This window comes from Sphaerodactylus townsendi, linkage group LG01, assembly GCF_021028975.2.
Source record: "Sphaerodactylus townsendi isolate TG3544 linkage group LG01, MPM_Stown_v2.3, whole genome shotgun sequence".
NCBI classification, from domain to species: Eukaryota; Metazoa; Chordata; class Lepidosauria; order Squamata; family Sphaerodactylidae; genus Sphaerodactylus; species Sphaerodactylus townsendi.
Window position 1 is genome coordinate 503,882 of NC_059425.1, and position 19,510 is coordinate 523,391.

Below are 19,510 nucleotides of genomic sequence, written 5' to 3' on the forward strand. Positions count from 1 at the left end.
TACCACCAGACGAGTAGCTGCCAGGCGGCGTGGCGTCTTGTCCCAGGCGCGTGCCAGTTCAGGGGCGGGGCATGGGCACAGGCGTGGCGGGGGCGTTCTGAGGCATTTCCTGGGCATTCTGGGGCATGAAGGGGGGCAGGCGGGGGCACAGAGCACACACATACCCCGGGTGCAGTTCCCCCTTGCTACGGCTCTGATTACCACCCTGTCTTGGTTGTTAAGTTCCAGAAGTGGCTAGCCACTTTAAGAAACAAAATGCTAGGCTAAGTAGAACTTTGGTCTGAATCAGTTTAGCATGTTATACTTTCATGTTACGAAACACCCAGGTGGTTGGAAGTAATGATGAGCTAATCTGTCATCTGGATTGTGGTCTAACTACTTGTCTAGAATTGATTTTATCATTTTTTTTCCCTAGGCCATTTGTGCACAGGACTTCCCCTTGAGGCACACTTGCCTTCACTCAGGAAGATTTTCAGTTATGCAACAGATTTGCAACATTATCTGATTTTCATTTGTGCAACTGACACAACGCTGCTGTGCTTCTGATGAATGAAAGGATGGATTTTCCCGATGCAGGCAAACTCAGACCTTTTCCTCTAATTCACCGGGAATCCAAACTTGAACGAGTCTGCCGTACCTGCCTTGGGTTCTTTTTCATCCTTGTTTCACCTGTTCTGCTGCCCACATTTGCCTCCCAGCATCCCCCATTTTGTTGCTGCTACCAGTGCATCCATACAGCGAGCACACACACAATCACAGACTCTTGACTCTGAACCTTCTGTGGCCATTTGTGTGCTCTTTTCTCTGTTCCTCCCATCTCCATGGGCAACCTCCCCCTCCCCCCGCATTTGCAAGGCTGATTCCTGGCTCTGCAAGGGCGGCAGCAGGATGCCTGTCAAAATGTCAGAGAAAACACACAGGTCAGTGGAACCTAGAAGATTTGATACCAAGCTTTGATCCAAGCTGGATGTATACAATTTATGTTTAGATTTGATCCAAGCTGGATCCTGGCTTTGCAAAGAGGGGAGGGAGGAGCCAGCAGGGTGACTGTCAGGATGGGGAGAGCTCTGCCCATCTCCATAGATACCCCCACCCTTGTTTGCAAAACTGGATCCTAGCTTTGCGAAGGGGGAAGAGTCAGCAAGGTGCCTGTCAAGATGGGAAGGATGTCACAGAAAGCATGCAGGTCAACGAGACCGAGCGCATTTGATACCAAAATCTCCTTCTCCAAAGAAACAGCTGACATATAAGGACTCAGATCTCCATGTGCATGTACTCACAACCAACCTGAGGGTGTTGTTTCTGTGCCATGCTGATCTGTTGGTATGAGCTGAGCTGCATGCAACTTTTTTTAAAAAAAATGCCCCTAATGAATGACATCACAGGGAAGGAGGAATCCCACGGCATCAAAAGCTGAACCCTCTGCAGGGAGTAATTGAGGCCCCACTTCAGATATAGGAAAAAACACAGAGGGAAAGCAGGAAAAGGGGAATGAGTAACTGGTCCCAGACTTCCCAGGGGGAAAAGCTTTGGAACAAAAGAGCACAAACTGGGGCGGGGGGAGGGGGGGGCTGATAGTGCGTAAATGGCCCAAATGTGTAGGCCGTATTTACTTTTACTTTTTGTAGTCTGTTCTTCTAGACTGTTTTCTTTTGTAAAGAGCTAACCCAATATAAACATAATGAATTATACTTTGAACCTCTTTGAAGGTTCTCTTTCCGAGAAAACAGACATATTGCTAGTCACAAGGATGGACCAGGATGGTAGTTTATTGCCAGTTCTGGATGCAGTTGTATTCCCCTTTAAGGAGAAGGTTCACCACTTGGGAAAGCCAAGTAGCATTCATCGTTCAAACTGCCTTTTGCCAAATTTAGTCAAGGTGCCAGGTAGGCTCTTTTTAACGTAACAATCTATTTTTTTTAAAGGAAGTGTAGCGGAACAGGAGGCAGAAACAAACCAAAACTTGCTACACAAGGGCTCTTGGGAAAAGAAAGCAGTGGGTGTGAAATGCTACAATTAGCGAGTCAATTGCACAACCATCATTTAAAGAGCCACATAATTTAAAAGCACATTCAACAGAACAGCACCATACACAACATAAAGAAACAATTGACAAGCAATACCTTGACACAAGTCAAGGGAAAATCAGATCCAAAATCAGTGAAAGTCCAGAAAAGACCTTTGGGTAAGTAGAATTGAAGTGTCTTTTATGCCTGTTTCACTTCAAGCTTGTTCACTCCGATATAAGATGAGCTGCCTGCCTCTATCCAAGATATGTTTAGATACAATCCACTTAATTGCATTCCTGGATATTCAGTTGACTAGGCAGCAACGATATGGAAGATCACTGCACTTGTGATGTCCTTGTTTATGCGGGCATGACAATTATCCATGCTCTAGTTCCATCCAAGCTTGATTATAGTGTGGTAATTGAATACATTTTACATGGGGCTGCTTTTGAAGACTTCTCTGAAGTTTAAACTAAGTTGGAAACTGTAACAATGGCACTCAGTAGTGTTGCCAGGTCCCTTCTGGCCACTGGGAGGGGATTGGAAGAGGATGGATTGCCAGACCCAGATTGGGAAGATCCTGGAGATTTGGGGGTGGAGCCTAGGGAGGACAGGAACCTTAGTTGGGTCCAATGCCAAGTGTCCACACTCAAAAGCATTCAGAGGAATAGATCTCTATAATCTGGAGATAAGGTGTAATTCGAAGGGATTCTCAGATTCCCCTTGGAAGTGGGCATTCCCAGTACCCAGGGAGGGACTCAAAAATACATTTTCTTACTTGCAGTTTGCCTGGGGCCAATCTTGTGGTCAAAGATATGGACTGGCAGTAGAAATACCCGATGAATTGCAACCTTAGACAAGAAATCATCTTCTAAATCCCATGAGGTTGTTTTTGAGAATTAAAACTGCTACTGTTTTGAAACCATGTTTTATAGCTGTTGATTCTTTGGATGATGGTTGCTTTTAATTCACTTTACAAGCTGCTCTGAACTCCAAGTAATGCATTTTAACGTAAATAACTTTTACAAAAATGGCTTTTGTTATTCATTTTGCCACTGAGGATAAATTTGTGATGAAATGGACAGCAGTAAATAAGTTCTCTCAAAACTGGGGAGTTAGGAGTCAAGATGCCGCAGCCTGCCAAGATGTTAATACATTTATCTGACCTGAGGAGGACAGTTACAAATTAGTCTTCTCTTCTCAGTTGGCCCACGTGGAAGGAAGGCGGTTAACAATAATGCTTGCATCCTTCAGTGTTTGACAAGGAAATCTTTCAAATATTCCCACGGCTAAAGCAACTGCTGATATCATTTCTCTTTGAACACATGGGAGTTTAAACATGCCATGTGACATTTGTTGACCAAAAGAGGATATTTTGAGTGGTTAACATGGGGTTGCTAAACGACAGCCATAAGACAGAAGGATGACACCCTCTGTTACATGATTAATGACACGGTCAATTAATGTTGTCACTAGTATCTTGGCCAAATCCTGAGCAGAGCTATATAGGCCCTTCTTTTCAAGAGGTTTAATCTGGTAGTGGTTGATGGGCCTCAGGCACAGTTCATTAGTATTGTCACAGAAGACTGATTGGCCATCCTCTGGGGGAGCTTGCAGTACTTCCAGCTTCTATCTCTGAGGCATGGAAGATTCTAGAAAATGACCTGTCATCCAAGGCTGCCAGCCATCCGTTATTTTCCATCCCGTTCAGTATTTTCGCCTCAGGATTAATTTCAAGCACTATGTTGAACAAACTGTTTATTTTGAGTGAGGTGTTAATGTTTCTACTGCCCCCAGATTCCCAGATACTGCAGAATTTACCAAGTCCCATCTCTTGCCACGCTCAAAATGACCATTCTCTCTTCACCAGGAATTCCTGAGGATGACATAATTGTTCCAGGTCTAAAAGAACTAAAAAGGCCCAGAGCCATATTGGTGTGCATTAGGGTTGCCAACCACTAGGTGAAGCCCAGAGAGCTCCTGGAATTATAGCTGATCTCCAGAGTGCAGAACTCAGTTCCTCTGGAGAAAAAGGTTGCTTTGGAGGGTAAATGCTACAGCATTAAACCTCACTGAGGCCTCTCCCACCTCCAAATCCCACTCCCCCCCCCCACCCCACCTTCAGGATGGCAACCCTACTGTGCATCCCTACTCCACTGCACACTTGAATAAGATTTCATCAAGGGACACACACACAAAGAAATAAAATTACTACATACCTGGAGTAACTTTTTTGTTACCTTGTTTCAAAGGAAGCAAGTCGTTTATTGATTCCTGCTATAGTAACAAACTCCCAAGACAAAGACATAATTACTGTGTGAGCCAAATCTGAATTCATAGCCATCTCTGATGTGGGGATCTCAGTGGAAGAAAACAGGTGTTGCAAGTTGCTTGAATTTCTGAAATTAGAGGTACTAGATCAGTGGTTCTCAACCTGGAGGTCAGGACCCCTTTGGGGGTCGAACAACCCTTTCACAGGGGTCACCTAAGACTCTCTGCATCAGTGTTCTCCATCTGTAAAATGGATAAATGTTAGGGTTGGGGGTCACCACAACTTGAGGAACTGTATTAAAGGGTCGCAGCATTAGGAAGGTTGAGAACCACTGTACTAGATGTTAAAGACAATCCTTCTGACCTGTTAAAAAATGCCTGGCCCCATTAACAAAGGCTTATGTGCGGAAATAAACACCTGAAGACTTTCCTACCATGCAAGTAAATAATAAAAAGGTAAAGTTTTCCCTTCAGTCATATCCGACCCTGGGGTAAATAATACCACCTGGCAAATAACATCTATTTAAGCCTCTATTAAAAGGACAGGACATTTCTTCTCATAGCAGTTGACAACTGTAACAAGCATAATCTCTAAATTCCAGATGTGTAATATTTAGCACTGAGGTTCCTCAGTATTAAACTTAATTATTTTGTTTATGCCCAAGCTGTTCTTGTCATGAAAGAAACTAACAGGTTTTCAGGAAAATGAGCACATTTTCAGGAAATATGTACAGGCAAAATTCCATCCAATTGGAATTTTGCTGTTGTTAGTTTAAGGATTAGTTTTTGATGTTGTCAGTTTAAGGGTTTTGGAAATGCTGTTAAGATCATATTTTATTTTACAAAAACCTATTAAGAAATGAAATATAGTGAAACATGCGCACTTCTTATGTTTGGGTGTTTTTTCTTTTTATTTGACTTAACAACCTTTACCTCCGCCATTGCAAAATTTCTGGCTACTTCAGCTTGTTGAACTATATGGCCAAAAGGGATCACACAAGTTGAATGTCTTTCTACAAATAAGATGCTGGGGGTTGCCTGGGGGAAGTGGGGAGACGAGGACTTGAGGGTGAGGGAGGATTGCGTATTTGGAAAGGAAATTTATCAGAGCGTTTCTGTCTAGGGCACACTGTTATCTGCTAGTTACTAATTCAGTAAATAAGAGCGGAGCCTTCCCTGAACCCATGCCAGACACTGAGCGGAGGCAGACGATTGGGAGGGCAGTTGAGGGGGAGGTCTCTGTCGTCAGAAAACTGGGATTGCTGCCAGCGTTCTGGAGGGTCACAGAGATATGGGCAATTCTCTGGAGACAAGTTTGACCTCTAGGTCACACCTCGGTCACCAAACTAAGCAGGATTAGTGAAAAGTTGTACTTAAGTGGAGATAAGAATGGAAAACATGGTAGCCAAACTCCCACGGTCTCTTACAGCATTCCTGAGGTGTGTGAAAGATGACATGAAAAAAGTGTAACAGCCAGGTTGTGGGGATGACGATCAATTCGGCTCACTCATGTTGCCATCTTCAGTACATACCTGACTTACAGCAGCTACTTCTGACATTGTTAAATTGGGGGGGGGGGGGGGGCAATTGCTTAAAGATCTTTTTGCCCATTAACTGTCTGATTTTGACTCAATTAAATCTATTGATTTTAAGCATGTAAAATATTCTTATTCCAAAATTCCAAAATGCTCATGTCATACTTTAGGCATTTAACTGATTTTTTACAGCATTGATTTTAAAAACAACCCTCATATTTTCAAATTCGGATATGAAAAGTCAATTTTTTTTGAACCTTTTGAATAAATATTTCTTGTTAAATATGGGTCAAAAATGTTACCATATCATTTACAAGAAGTGATACCAGCTAAAAGACTGATGGTGCCATACTATGCTAAGGCACATCCTTCTAAGTCCATTGTAGTCAATGGACTAAGAAAGCACAACCCTCTTTAGGACTGAACTGTAAACAATGGAGCAGGAAGACCCTACTTGGAATTTCATCTCTGCCCTGAACTACCAGGTGATTGATTATAAGACTGACCTACTTTTACAGCATTGTTTGTAAGGATTTCAGAACAACGTATGAGAAGCATTTCAAGCACTGAGAACATTACATAAATGGGAAATATTATCATCACATCTAGATCCGTATACACAGGTAGGCTTACCACTTTTTCACTTGAACATTAAGCAGTGGAGATTTGCTTGCATGTGTAACATGAACCATTACATATTAAGTGCTACTGGCATATGCCAATATCCCATGATATTGTTTTAAGCACAGTAAAGACAGTTCACACATTCAGTTGCACAGTTGTACGTTCTAATTTTGTCTAAGCAGTACTTTTTTTTGTTCTGCACAAAGGTGACTTGAATAAGGCCATGTTCTGCCACTGCATATGGCAGGAACAACGTATTGGAGGATTTTGAGCACATTCACTTCAGCTGGAGGGCTGGCTGTGCTAGACGGAGACTGCAGGCCAAGGTGTGGATGCACATTCAGGAATGATGGGCGCCCTTTCTACTGGACTGCTCAATCAGCTGCTTCATCTTCCTTGGCAGCCAGCATCAACCTCTCTTTTGCAGAAGTGGACTGAATAGTCATTGGCGTCCTAGTTTTTAAAAAGAATTTGCTGTGCATTGTGAGACTGCGTAACAGAAGTGCTGTGCAGGTGGATAGGAGGGGCTATGGACCCTGCCACAATTGTACTGGGTCTTTGAAACAGGAAAAGGAATTTGAACAGCCATAATGCACATCAGCTAGCACTGTGGCAATATCAGCAGAACCGGGGGCGTGGCGCTAAGGGAAGAAATGTGGCATAAACAAGGGCACAGTGGTCTGTGATCCAGGAAAAACCCAGTTCCCATCTTGCCATTTTTCATGACTTCAACAGACTGCCTAGAACAACCCACTGCCTCTTATGCTTCTCCATCTGCAATATGGTATGTGGAGTGGCCGAGGGGGCGGGGGAGGTTATACAGTGACCTGGTTGCAATCATCTTTGATGCTACAGAAGAGGACCACTGGTACAGATACAGATACATACAGTCAGCATGGTGTAGTCAGAGGCGTAGCAAGGGGGGAAAGCGCCCGGTGCACCAGTGCATCCTCCGCCCCCATCCTGCCCCGGAACGCCCCCGCCATGCCCCCACCACGCCCCCACAGGAGTGTGCGCTCGGTGCATTATGCCTTGCCTTTGGGTGCAGTGGTTAGAGGGCAGGTCTAAGCTCTGGGAGACTCAAGTTCACATCTGCACTCGAGCATGAAAGTATGCTAGATAACATTGAGCCAGTCACTATCTCTCAGCCTATATGATGATAAAACAGAGAAGAAGGTTCTTTGGAGGAAAGACAGGATAAGAACACATCAAACAAAGAACAGCTACTAAAATAAGCTGCCAAGTTCCTAGTTCAAATCATGCCTCATCTTCAACCAAACTCACTATGTGGCCATTATCTCTCAAATCCCTCCTTTTAAATTCACTCAGTATAATGATACTGCATACTCTGCAGGGCTTTGTTTTCAGCTGAAAATGCCCTTGGTTTAGAAGCCAAGGCATGGGTCCAACTGCCTGTGAAGAACTGAATGGAAAGATTGTTTACTTGACCTCAGCAAATCTCCTTGGTAAGCCATGATTGCATTGACCCTTTCATCCGATAGCACTGTGTCTCTTCTGCAAGAAGACAGGGTTTGGGGTGTCCCTTTTTGGTTGTACACTGTTCCTTCCTGGGCCTGTTGCTTATCTCTTTCCACTTTCCTGTTTTCATCTTTAACCTGGCACCCTGCAAGCCTCCTGCAGAGATCCTATTGGTTGCCCCAACCCATTTCCTTCTTGAATGAATATGCTCCCTGATACAGCTACAGACAGGCAGTCTGAGGACAAATTTCCAGGGATTCCTCCACCCACATCCCACTAGTCACTCACACAGCTCTAAAGGAAAAGGGTTACAGCTGAGGGCTAAGTCAATAACAAGGCAAAACACATGAGGTCAGAGGTTTCAGAATATCTCAACAGAGGGAGCAAAACCTGTACATAAATATATCAGGAAATAAGTAACAGGCACAAACCATAACTTTTAGGGAAAGTTATCGGTGGTAATTCCAGCAGTTTGTCCATCTTTTGACTCCCAATTGGTTCTTTTCTTTTACAGCATGTCATAGTAGGGTTTTTCCCCCTTTTTTTTAACCATGCTGTGTTGAATTCTTTTGTCTACAGATATTTGGGGCTGGAAAAATACAATGAGAGGGAGAATTTGCAATACCATATATGGATAATCCCCAGATTCTGAAACTGTTTGCAGCTGATGAGCCATATTAGATGTGGGAAGGCAGGCCCATTCAGTTAAGCCTCTGTATAAAACATATATTAAAAATATCAGGTCCACTTTTTAGAGCAAAAGGAATGGGCGCTTATTTGGGCACATATTTATTTGGGTATTAAACTGCATAAACCTAGCGGGACTTACTTTCACATGCATTCAATAAGACTGCTAGGCAACAGAAGGAACCAGTTTGGAAAGATTTCATACGTATAATCTGCAGCCTGTTAATCCATTGCACAATGCCATTTTTAGAGATGTTATGGAATGAATATTTCAAATGTACTCTATTCTGATGGAACAGAGCCTTTTTATCTATCCAGTACTTTATCAAGGACATAGGTAAGGAGGGGGGGGGGGGTGTCCCGGGTTTAAACCCCAACTTACATGTCCAAAGCTCTGCCCCCCATTTGTGGTTTTATTGTATTTTAAGTGTTTTTTCAGTTTTTGGCCTGCAGGGGGTGCAGGTTTTAGGCTAGCAGCAGCACAATTTCAGGGATTTTTGGGGAGAATCTCCTGATGATACCACCCCGGTTTGGTGAGGTTTGGTTCAAGGAGTCCAAAGTTATGGACTCCCAAAGGGGGTGCCCCATTCCCCATTCTTTCCAATAGGAGCTAATAGGAGATGGGGGCTACATCTTTGAATGTCCATAACTTTGGACCCCCTGAACCAAATTTCACCAAACCTGGGTGGTATCATCAGGAGAGTCTCCTAAAGATACCCTGAAAGTTTGGTGTTGCTAGTTTAACAATTGCACCCCCGACAGCAGGCACCCCCCAAATTTCTCCAGATTCTCCTTTTAAATCTACCCCCTTCGGCAATGGTTCTCAACCTTCCTAATGCCGTGACCCTTTAATACAGTTCCTCATGTTGTGGTGACCCCCAACCCTAACATTTATCCATTTTACAGATGGAGAACACTGATACAGAGAGTCTTAGGCGACTCCTATGAAAGGGTCATTCGACCCCCAAAGGGGTCCCAACCCCCAGGTTGAGAACCACTGCCCTTCAGCATGGATTTAAAGGGAGAATCTGAGGTCCCCAGTTTAAACATTGAAAGTGATGCTGTTTCAGGGTGGGGGATAATCCACCCCCAAACAGCATCACTTTCAATGTTGTTTTAACTGGGAACCCCAGATTCTCCATTTAGGGTGGATTTAAAAGGAGAATCTGGGCTCCCTACTTTAAATACCATTGAAAATGATGCTGTTTAGGGGTGGATTCCAGCATCACAGCGGTTGCCCATGGGGGCGGGGCAAAACTCAGATTCTGCACTGGGCTCCATTTTCCCTAGCTATGCCTCTGCCGGGACGGGAGGGCAGAAGGGACTGCCAGCTGCCAGCTGGGAGCTCAGCTGGTGTGGGGGGGGAAGGCAGGGGAGTCTGCCATCCCTGGCCTCAGAGAGCTGCTTTTATAAGCACTGAGGCTGGGGGTGGGGCTTGGGGAGGCATGGGTACGCCCCCCTGAACCCACCCCATAAAAAATCTATACCTATGCTACGTCCCTGACCTTTATCTAGACACTATCTAGTACCTTTGCATCACCTTTTATCAAGGAGTGCAAGGCAATATATATGGCTTTCCGTCTTCTCTATTTTTCACAGACAACAGTCCTGTGGTGCAGGTCAGACTATAGACAAATGACCAGTCTAAATTCATCCAGTGAGCTGCTTAGCAGAGTGGGGCTTGGAACCAGGATCATTCAGATCTTAGTCTGATATGCTAACCATTACTTTGTATGTCAATGCTGATCCGACAGACTATATAACTCTAGGTTTCACTACTGTGCAACTCAATGCAGACAAAATAATGAAATTTAGATTTAAGCCTGTAAATCCCCATGCGGATGTTCAATGAGCATCCACATACTGATCATGGCTGCACAGGATTTGTCTGACCCCATTGTACACAGACTTCAGATGCATTTTGCTGCATACTTCATCTTTCTGGTCTCTGTGTAAACATTATGATCAACACTCGAATACTGAGCTTCTGAAAGATGCTGCTGCGATTGTTACCGTTTCTGTGGTGGGCTGGAATGAATCGAAGGGAAAAAAGAACCAAACAAACCTGAATCTCAATTGTCCAAATCCTAATATGGCCACTGGATGGCACTGTAAATAAGAAAAAAGTGTTCATTACTTTGGTCTGAAATGGAAGCCTTCATATGTTTTGAAGGATCGTCAAGGTAGTCTGGGGTTTTCATCAAGCGGACCTAAAGAAGTTCCTTCACAGAACTATAAGGATTTATTTGAAGCAGGCAAAGTGCAGCAGGTGAAGAGAGGGCAGATGCAGGGAGGCTGAGATCATCAGTCTGGGGCAATGGGGCCACAGAAGAAGCTTTAACCAATGGCGCCTGCAAATTATGGCTCCAGAGGCAAATGTGGCCTTAAAAAGGGAGGTGGGGAATGAAATTTTTAAGGGGCAGTTAGAATGTTAGAATAACAAGTCAGCAAAGGGAATGGCAGGCAAAGATTTTATGGCACGAAGAAGCTCCTTGTCCTGACCTGGATGTGATCTTATCTGATCTCAGAAACTAACCATGATCAGCCTGGATAGTACTTAGATGGAAAACCCCCATGAAGTCCAGTTACACAGAGGCAGGCAATGGCAAACCACCTCTGTTTGTCTCTTTGTCTTGAAAGCCCTTTGGGTTGCCATAAGCTGGCTGTGACTCAATGGTGCTTTCCACCACAAAGGGGCTTCTCAGATTTGCTTTACAGAATGGGAAATGATAGAGTTGAATAGCTGCCAGCAATCCAGTTGTTTGTTTTATTCATTTTATAGGCCATCCTTCCCTATGAGGGCTTTGGGTGGCGTACAATGTTATCAATAACAATGGCTGATTACGCACAAGGCATCTGCTGCGCAATAGGGGCAAATGTCTGTCGCGGCAAGATTTCTTGTACAGATGTATTTCCCCAAGCTCCGCTTTCACTTTTTAGTCTCCCCACAGAAAGTGAGACCACTTGTAGCACGAATTTAATTTTGTTTCGCCATCAGAGCGGGAAATTTTCCAGTGAACACAGCTTTGCCCTGGACCTCTTCCCTCTGCTCCCAGCCAGCCAGCCTGCCTAGCTCCACCTTTCTGACTCCTTGCACGGCCAACCATGCCTTCCCCCTCATCCCCCCTTCCATGTTGCTGGCTCCTTCCTGCTTCTCTAGTGCTCATTTCGATATATCAATGTGTTGATATAAGAGGGTTGGCTTTTGCAAGGGACAGAACAAGCAGAGTCTGCTTCTGGCTCTAGCCCACCTCCCGCTTTCTGCTTCTAAACTCCCTAATTATTGGGAGGGCTTTTAAAAACTTTTTTTTCAGACAAGCCTCTTTTTTAAAACAAGCCTGTCCCTCACGGCAGCAGCAAGAGAGAGGGCGGGGGGAGGGGGTTGGGACTACTGAGTGTCATGAGATTTGTGCCTTTAAGGGGGCGGAGTTAAGGGAACCAGGAAACAGGCTTGTTGAGACTAGCTGTGGGGAGGACTGGGCTGCCTCCTCATGGGTGAAGAGAGAAACATGAAGAGACCACATTTCAGCCCCTCCACACAGCTAAAAAGGCCCAAGGGAAGTGTTCCATGGGTGATGGGCCCATAAAAACAATAAAATCCACTGCATCTCAGAATCATAGACTCTACTAAGTTTGCAGCAAGAGGCAGCAGTGGCTCTTCCTCAAGCTTCCTCAAGCTACCTCAATGATTGCTGAGATTAACCTATTCCCTTGGTTCCTTAACTACCTTTTGCTGTCACCAGCACAGTCTTCATTTTAACCAGGTCCTACAGGCTCCTGGATAAACTACTGGGAGTTATTTCCTTGTGTTCCCAGCCTGATAAGTAAACAAAACTGATTCGGAGTTTCTTGCCTGCATAGCCAAGTTTGGGCATGGCATGAGGAACTCAAATGACTGCACTGCAAAAATAACAGAAGCAATGGATTCTTTATTAAGACAGACAAACAGTTGGAGACTTCCTTGTTAAGAACACAAGGCAGAGTAAGCAGAATTGTATCAAAAACCAATCAGGATCTGATCTTTCCCATTCCAGCTAAAACCTCTCCCCGATCTCATCCCTTACCAACCAGAGTGCCACCAGCAGAAAAAAAAATGCCTCTTTTTGTCGGCCATTAAAAACTAAAGTACGACCACTGAAGAATCTAAGGAACCCCCTTCTCTATCCCTAGACTGGTTCAATACTGATCAATATAAGTAGCAGGCTTATATAGATCAGTAGAGGGGAGGGATTTGCCATGAAAATCCATCACAGAAGGGCAACCATGAAGCTAGAAAAGATTCTGAAGGATAAAGATATGTCACTGGCGACCAAGAAATTTTATGCCTTAATACTGACCAGTGAAGAAAGCTGGCAGTAAGAAAGTTGATTAATCTAAAATGTGATGTTGGAGGAGAGTTTTATAGATACCGTAGAGTGCCAAAAAGACACATCAATAGGGTCTAGATCAAAAAAAGCCTCCCCCGAGAAGTGAAAATGTCTAAACTAAGGCTATCATGCTGTAGCTACTTTACGAGAAGGCAGGAATCACTGCAAAAACCAATAATGCTATGAATGTTTGAAGGCAGTGGTGAAAGAGGAAGATCCAAAAAGAAGGGATTGACTCAATCAAAGAAACCACAGCCCTCAGTTTGCAAGACCAGAGCAAGGCCATTAAAAATAGGACACTTCGGAAGTCACTGTTTCATAGAGTCACCCTTCGTTTGAAGCAACTTGACAAACACTTAACACACACACAGTACTGTGTCAGTAATTCTAGTGGTGTTTAAATTAAACCAAAGTCTACTGGTACCTTAAAGACTATTTATTCCAGTGTAGCTTTCATGAATCAGAGCTCACTTTATCAGATGTATAGGACCATACATCTATACGACATATATTTGGATGTAAAGTTACCAGCAATGGAATAGTAGGAGTGACATGTTAAAAACAGAGAGTAGTTAGAAACAATAACTAAAAATAATTCAGGTTTCAGAGGGTAGCCATATTTTTCTGCAGTAGAACAGCCAGGTTCAAGTCTAGTAGCATCTTAAAAAAAACAAGTTTTTGGGGTATACACTGAAAGCTGACTCGAATGTAAGCTAACTCAAATCTAAAGAATTCATGAGTGAAGGACCACCCCGGAACAACCCCACCACGGATGATGCTTGTGTTGATTAATGTGTTTTATTGTGTAATACAATAAGCTTCTGCTTGTTATATTATTATTAATTTCGTTTGTTGCCCTCCTTTGTAGAGAGTCAGGTTGGTGTAGTGGTTAAGAGTGTGGACTCTAATCTGGAGAATGAGGTTTGATTCCCACTCCTCCACATCTCCAGACTACAGCTATCAATTCCCCTAGAGAAAATGGCTACTTTGGAAGATGGACTTCCTCGGGCTCTACCTGCAAATCCCCAGGAATTCCCAACCTGGCTGTGGCTATCCTAGAACCTACTGCAGTGGGCTTGCTGTACAAATAGATGGGAGAGAGAAAACTATGAAGATAGAATTCTTGGAAGGAGGGGCAAAATTCCAACACCACCACACCTTCAATACATTTATCTCTCTATCCCCTTCCCACAGAATGTTGCATAATGTTCAAAGACTTCACAAGGAAAAAAAATTAAAATACATTTTAATATCAAGCAGCAATTGCTGTGTCATTTTTATGCCTTGCTCACATTTTTTTCTGCTAAAAGTATGCTTTTGTTAAGTCCCATGACTGCCATCTCAGCAATCAAAACGTACTGAGAAGTCATCAGTACAGCTAACCACAGATCCGGTGATGTCAGAGCAAGTTTTTTTTAGCTGTTGTACAGATGATGCACTTAAGGCAGACTTAGCAAAAGTCTTGATTGATGGCACATTACAGATCTATACCTACTTTTATTAACATAGTAATACCAGCTAAATTACATTATTTGGTCAGGGGAGCAAATGTAGTCCAGACTTGTACGAAATGGCTTTAGCTCACTGCTAGAATGCACATGTGGAACCTTTCAAGGCCCCAGATTCAATCTCTAGCATTGCCCATGACACTGAAAAATGTCTGAGAACACGTCTCAAGAAAGACCCTTGCATTTTAACTCTAGGGAGCCATTTCCAGTCAGAAGCAAAATTAATAACTATCCATACATTGGAAGGAATGGACTGTGTAATGTTGCTTAATGCTAGCACAGGTTCTTCAGCAATACAGGAGAGCAGTAGAGAGTTAGCATACAGGAGCAGCAGTGGCATAGGAGGTTAAGAGCTCGTGTATCTAATCTGGAGGAACCGGGTTTGATTCCCAGCTATGCCGCCTGAGCTGTGGAGGCTTATCTGGGGAATTCAGATTAGTCTGTGCACTCCCACACACGCCAGCTGGGTGACCTTGGGCTAGTCACAGCTTCTCGGAGCTCTCTCAGCCCCACCTACCTCACAGGGTGTTTGTTGTGAGGGGGGAAGGGCAAGGAGATTGTAAGCCCCTTTGAGTCTCCTACAGGAGAGAAAGGGGGGATATAAATCCAAACTCTTCTTCTTCTTCTTAGTATAGTACTGGACAGGATGCTCTTTGACCTTTCCTTTTTCCACTCCTTCTGGAGATTGAGTGTGGGGTAGTAGCAGGGGCGAAGTGAGGGGAAACTGCGCCAGAGGCGTGCACACGCTCTGTGCCCCTGCAGCGGCACTGTCCCCGGAATGCCTGTGCTGTGGCTTCGCCCGGGGCGTCCCCCCCGCCCCACCCCGTTGGCACTATGCCACTGGGTAGTAGTTAAGAGCAGTGGACTCTAACCTGGTGAACAGGGTTTGTTTCCCCACTCCTACACATGAAGCCTGCTGGGTGTCCTTAGGCCAGTCACAGTTCCCTCAGAACTCTCTCAGCCCCACCTACCTCAGAAGGTGACTGTTGTGAGGAGTGGAAAGGAAGGTGATTGTAAAATGCTTTGAGACTCCTTAAAGGGAGAGAAAAGCAGGGTATAAAAATCATCCTTTCTTCTTCCACCCATAAATCTCCAAGAATTTCCCAATGGAGTTGGAAACCATAGTTTCTACAGCATTGCTGACCATCATTCCCTCCCTCCTCGTAGTTTTTTGCCTGTGGGAACAAGCAAGTAAGAAAAGATAATGACTGATAACCAAGGGTTTGGCTTTGTCCCCACCAGCCCTGCCCACTCTGCAGTACATTTTCTGATGGATTCCCATGACAATTGGTGCTTCTACTAAGGAAAAGGTCATTGCAGGATCTAAGACTGATCTTGAGTCCTGGACAGCATTTCAGAGGCACCATCATCTCCACACTAGGCCTTAAGCTCTTGTCCTCAGTTTTATATTCTGTTACATTACTTTAAATTCTGGGTTGTGAGTCTCTTGGAAATAGAAGTGCACTTGAAAAAAACTGCAGTAAACCCATGCGGCAGAGCAAGATAAAACCAAATCTTTAAGATACTATCAAGCTGGAAGCTCCCTTTGAAATTATTTTGTTTAAATGCCCCAATGCTAACCCTGTCTTCAAGTGAGGATGTACGTCACGGGCACGTGATGAAGTGGGGCCTAGTCTACAAGAACATATCCACAATTACATCTGTCAAACACACAAGAATTGGTTTGGTTTTCACATTAAGAGCCTGGAAATGCAATCCTATGTATTTCATACCCACCTTTGATTATCAAGGGACTGATCAAATAAACTGTGAGTAGGATTGTACCATTAGGCTACAACCCAGCGCACTCATAACTAGGGAGCAAACTCTATTGAACTCAATAAGAGATCTGAATAAACATGCCCAGAATTGCACTGAGACATACCGATCCACTGGACTGTGGAGAGCATTATGCTGCCGTCCCAACAACTGTCTTGTGAGGATGACAAGGCTACCATCAACATGCTTCTCACTTCGCTGCACTTCACATCACACCTGGAAGAGGATAGCATTTCTTGTTTTATTTTCAAAGTGCCTGAGGATTCTCAAGTTCCATTCTCCAGGCTCTTGTATTGCTAACAGATTTCGAAATGGAGGGAAGCCTATTTGTAGAGGGATCATGGTAAGGACACTGTAGTGCATTTGTCTACTTGGCTTGAGCTCCTTGGCTTCATTCATCTTGAACTATGTATTGGGCCAAAGAAGATTTGACATTTTTCCATGAGTCCAGTCTGGATTTGTTACTCAAATCACTAATAGACAGGTAGCCCCTATAGCTAACAAAATCATCCTTTTGTTAATTTCACATACAAGCTACAAGCTACAAGGGTCAGTGCTATCAGTCACACACCAGGAAAGGGATTTGGGCGTCTTAGTTGATAGTTCCATGGGAATGTCAACTCAATGCATGGCAGCTGTGAAAAAGGCAAACTCTATGCTGGGGATCATTAGGAAAGGAATTGAGAATAAAACTGCAAAGATTGTCATGCCCTTATATAAAGCAGTGGTGCGACCGCACTTGGAGTACTGTGTTCAGTTCTGGTCGCCACATCTCAAAAAGGATATCGAAGAGATAGAAAAAGTGCAGAGAAGGGCAACAAGGATGATTGAGGGACTGGAGCACCTTCCCGGGGAATGAGGAGAGGGCTGCAGCGTTTGGGGACTCTTTAGTTTGGGAGAGGAGACGGCTGAGGGGGAATATGATTGAAGTCTATAAAATTATGCATGGGGTAGAAAATGTTGACAGAGAGAAATTTTTCTCTCTTTCTCACAATACTAGAACTAGGGGGCATTCATTGAAAATGCTGGGGGGAAGAATTAGGACTAATAAAAGGAAACACTTCTACACGCAACGGTTGATTGGTGTTTGGAATATGCTGCCACAGGAGGTGGTGATGGCCACTAACCTGGATAGCTTTAAAAGGAGCTTGGGCAGATTAATGGAGGAGAAGTCGTTTTATGGCTACCAATCTTGATCCTCTTTGATCCGAGATTGCAAATGCCTTAACAGACTAGGTGCTCGGGAGCAACAGCTGCAGAAGGCCATTGCGTTCACATCCTGCATGTGAGCTCCCAAAGGCACCTGGTGGGCCACTGCGAGTAGCAGAGAGCTGGACTAGATGGACTCTGGTCTGATCCAGCTGGCTTGTTCTTATGTTCTTAAAAGCACGTGTATGATGGGGTATTAATTACTGAAACCTTAATCCTGCCTATTGTCAAGGTACTGACCAAGCCTTGAAAGAAATGAAAGGGAATAAGCTTCTTAAACAAAAAAAGATGTTTATTTAAATAATAGAAAGAGAACCAAGTTAAATCAGAGAAATAAAAATAGAGGCACCATAGAAAGGAAATGGAAGACATATTTGCCAACTTCCTGAAGAAGCAGAGCAGCTGTGGAGATGTAAATTGACCAGACTGGAGAAGAGCAGCAGAGTGGGGTGGAAAAGTAGAGAAGACAACCATACAGTTATGGTAACAGGGTAGGATCCCAAACCAGATATAAATTGGATGGACTGAGGAATAACTTTTTAATACAATTTTTCTAAGATTGAGGAGGGGACAGGGTGTTGGCATTGGAATGAGGGCATGATGAAAAATCCATCTCTATGAGGGAATGGTGAGAAGTCCACCTCTTTGGAGATGAGCTGATTCTAAAAGGGTTTTTTTGTGTGTGTGCATTGTGGAAGGGAGTTTTTTTCTTTTGTGTTAAAGGCAAAAGCTCAAAAGTATCAAGATGAAGATTTCTTTTAGGGGTTTAAGAGCTTTGATAGGCAAGTACACAATAAAAAGAGAGATCTTCCTGTCCAGCCCTTAAGATAAGGAGGAAATAGCTGAGGCAGGCCCAATGCTCATTGTCAAGATTATCTGGGTCATTCATTCAATCCAAATTATCAGGGAGGGGGGTCCCTTAGATCTTGGGAGGCGGGGCGGCCCTTTGGTTGACTCACACTAGAGATGGGTTTTGCATGATTTAATGAAGCTGTCTTCATATTCCTTGCATGTCCTCAGCGTGACTCACTGTCATTTTGATATCAGTTTGATCCCAACTCCATTTTTATCATGCCAGAGTGTGTATGTCTAAGGGATAAAAAAGGGGATCTCCTGTGAAGTAAAGTCCCAGGGCATCAGATTTCCCCATCCTGACCACCAAGTAGCAGCTGTACCTCAGGAGCCTGATTCATATTGACAGCCTCCCCACCCCTGTGCCATTTTTCCAACCCAAAACTGTGCAAAGCTGAAGACTGCAGCCTCTATTCCGTCTATGGCATGTTCCCAACATGACTCATGCCCCTATGGAAAATCTATCCTCAGCTTCCAGTAGCTGCCATCAAAAAAATCACATTGGGTTTTGTCAGGTAGGTTGTGTTGCTAGATCTGATAAGCCACAAACCAACATTTTATTATCAATTCCTTTCCTTGATCCTCTTTGATCTGAGATTGCAAATGCCTTAACAGACCAGGTACACGAGAGCAACAGCCGCAGCAGGCCATTGCTTTCACATCCTGCATGTGAGCTCCCAAAGGCACCTGGTGGGCCACTGCGAGTAGCAGAGAGCTGGACTAGATGGACTCTGGTCTGATCCAGCTGGCTTGTTCTTATGTTCTTAACATATCTTCTGGGGAGGGTGTTGGAATAAATTATTTTTTTATTTCATTGAAGCATCCCATTTTGTGATCTTTTGCTTAGGGGAACCCTTCTGAGATCAGGCCACAACAGAGCGTATAGCCTGTGATGGAAAGGGCAGAACCATTTTTATTAACCGCTACTCCTCAGCCTTTCACAGCAGCATCTTCTGCTGATAGAAGCAGACACTCATGCTTGCCGATACCCTGAAAACCTTCCATTAACAACCCCCAGAATATTTGGTTGTTGTAATATTTGCAAACCTTTACTGGAGGAAGGAGGGGGCTACTAGAGGTATTAGCCAAATTTTCCTTTTACGGAGACTTATAAAGAAATTCTAGGCCCTCCTGCTCACTTACATAATTATTATTCAGATAAGGGTGTTGCTCTTAAAAGGGACATTTGT